This window comes from Triticum dicoccoides, chromosome 1A (assembly GCF_002162155.2).
Source record: "Triticum dicoccoides isolate Atlit2015 ecotype Zavitan chromosome 1A, WEW_v2.0, whole genome shotgun sequence".
Taxonomy (NCBI): Eukaryota; Viridiplantae; Streptophyta; class Magnoliopsida; order Poales; family Poaceae; genus Triticum; species Triticum dicoccoides.
In genome coordinates, this window is record NC_041380.1 from 578,669,510 (window position 1) to 578,678,045 (window position 8,536).

An 8,536-nucleotide genomic window follows, 5' to 3' on the forward strand; every position below is an offset into this window, starting at 1 on the left:
AGGGCGCGCCCGCCTCTCCTGGCGCGTCCAGGTGCGTTGTACCCACCTAGCACTACTAGGGAAAAGCTTATACACAGAAGTTTATCAGTAACACGGTTTAAAAATGGGTGCTACTGCTAATTAGTAGTAGCGAGGGGTATAAAAACTGCGCTACTACTAAATTGATAGTAGTAGCGAGGGGTATAAACCCGCGCTGCTACTAAATGATCTCCAACGATGCCCCCGGAATAGGCCATAGTAGTAGCGTGGGTTTGCTGGGCCGCACTAGTAATAGAAACATAGACGTAGCGCTGGTCACGAAAGGCGCTACAACTAACCCAGCCCACCCAGCCCAGTGAGACAACCAACCTAGCCTAGCGAACAACCACCATCGCTCTCTCATTTTCTCCTCTTCCTCCCGCGAACACTCGCCGCCACCACCAACGCTGGGCGATTCCGACTACTTCTGGCGGCCGTCGCCGGAACTGCACACCCACGAGCTCTCACGACGGTTCTTCCTTCCCTCCGACCAGATCTGCTCCTCATGGAGGCAAGCGCTCGCGCGCGACCCCTCCCCGCGGCTAGGGTTTCGGCTGCCTCCAACTCCGGTGCGGTGCGATCTCCTCTCCCCTCGATTCATGCCCTCTCCTCTCCCCTTCTTTCTTCTCTCCTAACCCCCTCACCTATTTCTTCGGTTCGGTGCAGCAACCGCCCTCCTCCATGGACGAGGACGACCACCACGGCACGCACGTGGTCGAGTTCGCCGTCGCCTACTCCGGTGCGTTGCTGGACCAAGGACCTCCGCCTCAAGAGATCCTAGCTTGGGTAAGCACCCCCATCCCCATGGCCGTTTCATTTTCTTCCTCTGCCCCTCTTCTCTGTTCTTCCATGAATCCTCTGGTTTCAGTTAATTAGCAGCACAACCATAGCTACACAAAGGCGTATGAGCGTTACTGCTTGTATAAAACTAAATCTCTATAATGTTTTTTGTTATGTTACCATGGTTGCCAAAGAGTGTTTGTGTCTTCTGTTTCTCAATATGATATGCTCACAAGTTTGTTGATACATGCAGATTGGTGGTCTCTGACTTTGCAGCAGATGTTATTGTGCATATCGGTGAAGTCAGATTCTACTTTCACAAGGTCAGTGTGCTAGTATTTTCAGCAATTTTTGCTAAGGTCAACACTAAGCATTTATATTTGCTTCTACAAATAACCGCAAGGGTGGTGGGAGGAGATATGTGTTACATCCTGTAGCACGTAGTTCTTCATACACAGAATGTTCAACTGTCGGGGTCTCTTTGTCATGCCATCAAGAGTAGTAACATCATCAACATATATGCTTCACGTCTAATTGCTGTTGGGCTGTCTCTTTCCAATCTACTGGACCCTGTTTCACACACAAAATATTTTCACTGCCAAGCTGATTATCAACACCACCTTAAGATATTTGTGATGGCCTAATAGACTGCCTTAGGCAACCTAACCAAACAAATCGAAGAATCATCCATTACATTTATGTTACCATTATTCAGACTAAAAAACCTTATAGCAACCATATGCCGCTTTGGTGTTACCACCATCCAAATTTTGTTCTTCAGATATGCAAAATTATTCATTGTTCATCGGTTGCTTAGGGGAACATGGTTACCTTGGTGAGTCATCTCTAGTGAATTAGGTGTTCAAAATGTTTTCTTATGTATGTTTCAGTGGGAAGTCTGATCATTTGCTGCTCAAAATCCGACAAATCGGAGGAGAAATGCGCGAGAAGCAAGTCTATAATCAATGGCAAGGTTGGTCGTGTATTCCTATTCTTTGAGTTTTCTCTGTTTCAACCATACAATTCATCTAGCATACGGTATCGTCGTTGCAACCTTTCAATTTGGCAACTTGGAAGTAGTTTACAGTTACTGTATTGTGAGTGTGTGACCTAAAAATAAGGTAGCGAATTACTATAGATACTACTTCAAAACCATGTACTCCTACTCACTATTTCTGTGTGTCATGTGTACTACCAACTTAGTGATGTTTCTTTAATTCCCATAGTCTACAAAATTCATGCTTGCTACTGTATGTTTGTGCCCCTAGCTTGCATGCTGATGTTGTATGTGCATGGTGGTGGCCTCCTTCCTGTTGTTATTTGCTCCATATTGAGAATTGTTTTATAAAAGATAATGAGATGGACACAGTTAGGAGATGATGCTACCAAGTTCAAACTCTCTTGAATGGATAGATCATAGTGCAGTTAGGAGAAGTGATGTTATGAATATGTTGTATGCAAGTTCAGTGTGTATTAGAAAAAGTTCAGCATTAAATTATATAGCAAATACACTACACGGGGATTTGGCAAGCAGTTTTGTAAAAAAGTTTATGGCGATTTGCTACGACATGATTTTGTGTGTGTATTTTGGCAGCTCAACAAGATGAACCATACAGGCGAGGAACCTCCCAGGCGCAGCAACTCCTCCGTCCAAGTTGATCGCTGGGCGTCGTCCACCCTGTTGGCCACTAGGACGTACGAGGCGACGATTGGCAGTCTCGGTGGACCGGACGCCAACATGCCGATGAGGCTGAGAGCCACAAACAGGTAGCACCTGGTGATCCTGAGAACAGAGTGCTTCAGAATTCCGCAAATACTTCATGTGTAGTACAATTCATATATGCACACCTTGGTAATTTGAACATGCTTATGCCTTGCCGTCGGAACAATGAATTCAAGGTTTTGCAGGATCCAACGTGTCGCTAAGGCTGGCTGTGAGTAGAGTGTGAACTCATAGAGGATACGAATCATATCTCTTGTACCATCTGATCGTTTCATGGAACAACTAGCTAGTGCTCTGTTTTCTTGGGCTAGATGCCTAGAACAATCCATGTAAATTTTAGTCTCTGTTGTTTCAACTCTGAACTGTATGCTAGTTTTTAATGATGACTATTACTCTGGCTGTCACTATTGATTCATGTGCATGTGCTAGAAAGAAATAAAATACCCTACTAGACTTGGATGTGGACGCTAACTAACAAGTTTTCACTTTCCCGACATGGGCGCAGGATTGATTGACGCGGACTACCGCGGCCCGGTGGGCAGTGTGGTCTTCAACGACTCAGAGGTGGACTTGGTTGTGAAGACCGGCGACCGGGTCGCACAAATGATCATCCAGGTAATCTCGACGCCGGAGGTCGCCGAGGAGGAGGACCTCGACGCCACAGTTCGGGGGGAGGTCCACCTGCGTCTAAACTCCGAGTCTTGGTAGATACATCTAGAGAAGTGGTCTGTTTAGGTTGATGGAAAGCTAGGGAAAGTACCCACCTTTCAATGATAGTTGTGTGCGTATGATATGGGATGTCGTGATTTCTTCCTGTTCAGATGTTCACTATTGTATCCATGAATGCTTCAAGTGTTAAAGATGGTTCTGTGACCTGAGCTTATTTTTCATTGGACGTGTCTCTGATGGAAGCAACTGCATCTAACTTTTATTTTTTTTAATTCGCAATTAGTTAGTAGTAGCGTGGGAAACAACAACTCGCTACTAGTATTTAGGATAGTAGTAGTGCGGGTGTGAAATAGCAGTAGCGTGGATGGCACACGCTACTACTAACAAAGTTAGTAGTAGCGCGGGTTTAACCCATGCTACTACTACCTATTAGCTGTAGCGCGATACTAGTAGCGTGGGTACCCGCACTGCTAGTAGCCATTTTACCCGCGCTGCTAGTAGCCTTTTCCCTAGTAGTGTAGTGGCCCCGCTGATGACCCCCTTGATACTATAAATTCACATTATTCTAGAAAAAATAGGGAGAAAGAATTATCGCGATCCACGAGATGGAGCCGCCGCTATGCCCTGTTCTTCCTCGGGAGGGTAGATCTAGAGTCCGTTTGGGGCTCCGAAGAGGGGGATCTTCGATCTTCGTCATCACCAACCTATCTCCCTCGCCAATTCCATGATGCTCCCCACCAGGAGTGATTAATTCCTTCGTAGGCTCGCTGGTCAGTGAGTAGTTGGATGAGATTCATCATGTAATCGAGTTAGTTTTGTTAGGGATTCATCCCTAGTATCCACTATGTTCTTAGATTGATGTTGCTATGACTTTGCCATGCTTAATGCTTGTCACTTTGGGTCCGGGTGCCGTGATTTCAGATCTGAACCGTTTATGAATTCATCATTATATCCATGTTTTAGATCCGATCTTGCAAGTTATAGTCACCTACTACGGTTATGATCCGGCAACCCCGACGTGACAACAGCCGGGCCCACTCCCGGTGATGACCGTAGTTTGAGGAGTTCATGTATTCACTATGTGTTAATGCTTTGTTCTGATTCTCTATTAAAAGGAGGCCTTAATATCCCTTAGTTTCCAATATGGACCCCGCTGCCACGGGAGGATAGGACAAAAGATGTCATGCAAGTTCTTTTAATAAAGCACGTATGACTATTTATGGAATACATGCCTACATTATATCGATGAACTGGAGCTAGTGCCGTATCGCCCTAGGTTATAACTGTCTCATGGTGAATATCATCCAACAAGTCACCGATCCAATGCCTACGAATTTACCCTTATTGATTTTGCTGCGTTACTACTGCTATCATCACTATTACACTTGCTACAAATTACTGCTATCACTGTTACTGTTACCGTTGCTACTGTCACTACTATCAAAACTATCATATTACTGTGCTACTGATCATATTGTTGTAGATAATTAATCTCCAGGTGTGGTTGAATTGACAACTCAGTTACTAATACCTTCAAATATTCTTTGGATCCCTTATGTCGAATCTATAAATTTGGGTGAATACTCTACCCTCTAAAACTGTTGCGATCCCCTATACTTGTGGGTTATCAGCGTGCCTCGTGTTCGTCCAGGGTGCTCAGGATTCCCGAGGGCCTCAGTCAGCTCATCATTCTCTCTGTCGGGAATGAACGTCCCTTGTTGCACTGGGGCGATACACTTCTAAAGCTTCTTGACGGGTATTGTAAGTTGCTCATCCGTCCAAATGCACTTCCCTATTTCAGGGTCCAAAGTTCCCCCAACCCCAAAGAACCAAGTCCTTGAACAGTCTAGCCAGTTCAATGTCTCTGGTTCGACCCCTTTAACAATCAGGTCATTCTCAGCTTTGTCCCACAACAACCGGGCTTTGAGGTAGCCACCTGACCCCCTGTGATGGTGATACATCTCCAACGTATCTATAATTTTTGATTGTTGCATGCTATTTTATTATCAATCTTGGATGTTTTATAATCATTTTATAGTCATTCTATATCCTTTTTTGGTACTAACCTATTGACATAGTGCCAAGTGTCAGTTGCTATTTTTTCATGTTTTTTACATCGCAGAAAATCAATATCAAACGGTGTCCAAATGCCACGAAACTTTACGAAGATTTTTTATGGGCCAGAAGGAAGGCAATGTGCCCTGGTTGCACCTAGGGGGGGTGCCCCGTGGGGGGCACAACCCACCAGAGCGCGCCAGGAGGCCCAGGCACGCCCTGGTGGGTTGTGCCCACCTCGGTGCCCCCGGACCGCCTCTTTGTTCTATAAATACCCCAAAAATACCAGAACCTAGGGGAGTCGACAAAATATTCATCCAGCCGCCGCAGAGTCCAGAACCACCAGATGCAATCTAGACACCATCTCGGATGGGGTTTACCACCTCCATTGGTGCCTCTCCGATGATGCGTGAGTAGTTCTTTGTAGACCTTCGGGTCCGTAGTTAGTAGCTAGATGGCTTCATCTCTCTCTCTCTTGATTCTCAATACAATGGTCTCTTGGAGATCCATATGATGTAACTCTTTTGCGGCTTGTTTGTTGGGATCGATGAACTTAGAGTTTATGATCAGATCTATGTTTTTATATCCATGAAAGTATTTGAGTTACTTTCATCTCTTTTATGCATGATCTCTTATAGCCTTGTATTTATTCTCCGATATTTGGGTTTTGTTTGGCCAACTTGATCTATTTATCTTGTAATGGGAAGAGGTGCCCGGTAGTGGGTTCGATCTTACGGTGCTTGATCCCAGTGACAGAAAGGGAACCGACACGTATGTATCGTTGCTACTAAGGATAAAAAGACGAGATCTATATCTACCGCCATATAGATAAATGGATCTTGTATACATCATGTCATCGTTCTTATTGCATTACTGCATTTTTCCATGAACTTAATACATTAGATGCATGCTGGATAGTGGCTGATGTGTGGAGTAATAGTAGTAGATGCAGGCAGTAGTCGGTCTACTGATCTTGGATGTGATGCCTATGTTATGATTATTGCCTGGATATCATCATAATTATTTGAAGTTCTATCAATTGCCCAACAGTAATTTGTTTACCCACCATTTGCTCTTTTTCTCGAGAGAAGCCACTAGTGAAACCTACGACCCCCGGGTCTTCTCTCTCACATATTTTCCTTACGATCTATTTTTCCTTTGCATTTTATTCAGATCTATTAAACCAAAAATCCAAAAATACCTTGCTGCAATTTATTTTATTTGGTGTTCGATCTATCAATATTTACAACTTTATCTGACGTCATTCACCGTTTCTGGCGCCGTTATCCGAAAGGGATTGACAACCCCTTTAACATGTCGGTTTGCGAGGTGTTGTTATTTGTGTGCAGGGGCTGTTTACATTGTGTTGCTTGGTTCTCCTACTGGTTCGATATCCTTGGTTTCATAACTGAGGGAAATACCTATCGCCAATGTGCTACATCATCCCTCCCTCTCCAGGGAAATACCGACGTACTTCCAGCTACCATCAAGGAGAATTTTTGGCGCCATTACCAGGAAGGATCTTCAACTTAACCAGGTTCCTAATCACAAATCTCATCTCCTTGTAATTTACATTATTTACCATTTGCCTCTCGTCCCCCCCCCACTTCACAAAAATTTGCCGTTTTATTCGCCCCTGTTTTCTGTTCGCCGTTTTCTTGGCGGATCTGTTTTTGAGTGCAATCTTGTTGTGTGGTCATGATGACTCAAGAGAACACCAAGTTATGTGATTTCTCAAATACCAACAAGAATGATTTCATTGGCTCTCCGCTTGCTCCTCCCGCCACTAGTGCGGAGACTTGTGATATACTGCTTTGCTGAATCTTGTTATGAAAGACCAATTTTCCGGTACTCCTAATGAGGATGCCACGTCCCATATTAATACCTTTGTGGAATTATGCGATATGCAAAATAAAAAAGATGTGGACAATGATGTGGTCAAGATGAAATTATTTCCGCTCTCTTTGCGTGATTCTGCAGAAATTTGGTTCTCTTCTTTGCCTCGCAATAGTATCGATTCTTGGAATAAGTTCAAAGATGCTTTTATCACTAAGTATTTTCCTCCCGCAAAAATTATTTCCCTTAGAACCCAGATCATGAATTTCAAGCAACTTGAACATGAGCATGTTGCGCAATCTTGGGAAAGGATGAAAATGATGCTAAGGAATTGCCCAATTCATGGGTTAAATCTTTGGATGACCATACAAAAAATTTATGCGGGATTGAATTTTGTTTCTCATAATCTTTTAGATTCTGCCATGGGTGGTACTTTTAAGGAAATTACTTTGGGTGAAGCCACCAAATTACTTGATAATATCATGGCAAATTATTTGCAATGGCATACCGAAAGAGCTCTTACTAGTAAAAAAGTTAATTCGGTTGAAGAAATTTCTTCTTTGAGTGAAAAAGTTGATGCTCTTGTGAAATTGGTTGCTAGTAGAAGTGCTCCTATTGATCTTAATGATATGCCTTTGTCTACTTTGATTGAGCAAAATAGTTATGCCATTGATGTGAATTTTATTTCTCGCAATAATTCCAACAACAATGCTTATAGAGGAAATTTAATCATAGGCCTTTTCCTAGTAATTCCTCTAACAATTATGGTAACTCCTATGAAAACTAATCTTATAATAATAATAGGAACACCTTTGATCTTGAGAACAATATTAAAGAATTTATTAATACACAAAAAGTTTTCAACACTTCCATAGAAGGGAAGTTGAATAAGATTGATGATTTGTCTAGAAGTGTTGATAGAATTGCTCATGGTGTGGAAAATCTCAAGATGAAAATTTTTGTGCCTAAAGTAGATGAATCAATTAAAGATCTTTATGTTTCTATGGATGAAAGTAAGAAAAGAACCACTATGCTTAGAGCTAAAAGATAATTTTTAGAAAAAGCTCTTTCTAGTGATTATTCTTACAAAAGTGATGAAGATCTTAAAATGATTGGTGTTTCTTCTATTGATTCCTTGTTTATTAATGTTAGGAATGATGAAAAAGGGACTGGAGAAGAGTCAACTTTAGGTAGAAGGCATCCCAATATTTCGGAGGGTGAAAATCTTGTTGATAAAGTTGATGAAAGTGGTTTGGAGAGGTCAAAACTTTAGCTAGTGATGTCCCACTATTTTGGATTACAAAGACTTTAATTATGATAGTTGCTCTTTGATTGATTGTATTTCTTTGTTGCAATCCATTAAAAATTCACCCCATGCTTATGAACAAAACAAAGCTTTTACTAAACATATTGTTGATGCTATGATGAAGGCTTTGGAAGAAAAATTAGAATTAG

General features: G+C 42.5%; 1 pseudogene; it reads left to right on the plus strand.

Moving 5' to 3' along the window:
* Positions 1-699: 699 nt before the first annotated feature.
* LOC119341035 lies at positions 700-3,399 on the plus strand (annotated as a pseudogene).
* Positions 3,400-8,536: the final 5,137 nt, after the last annotated feature.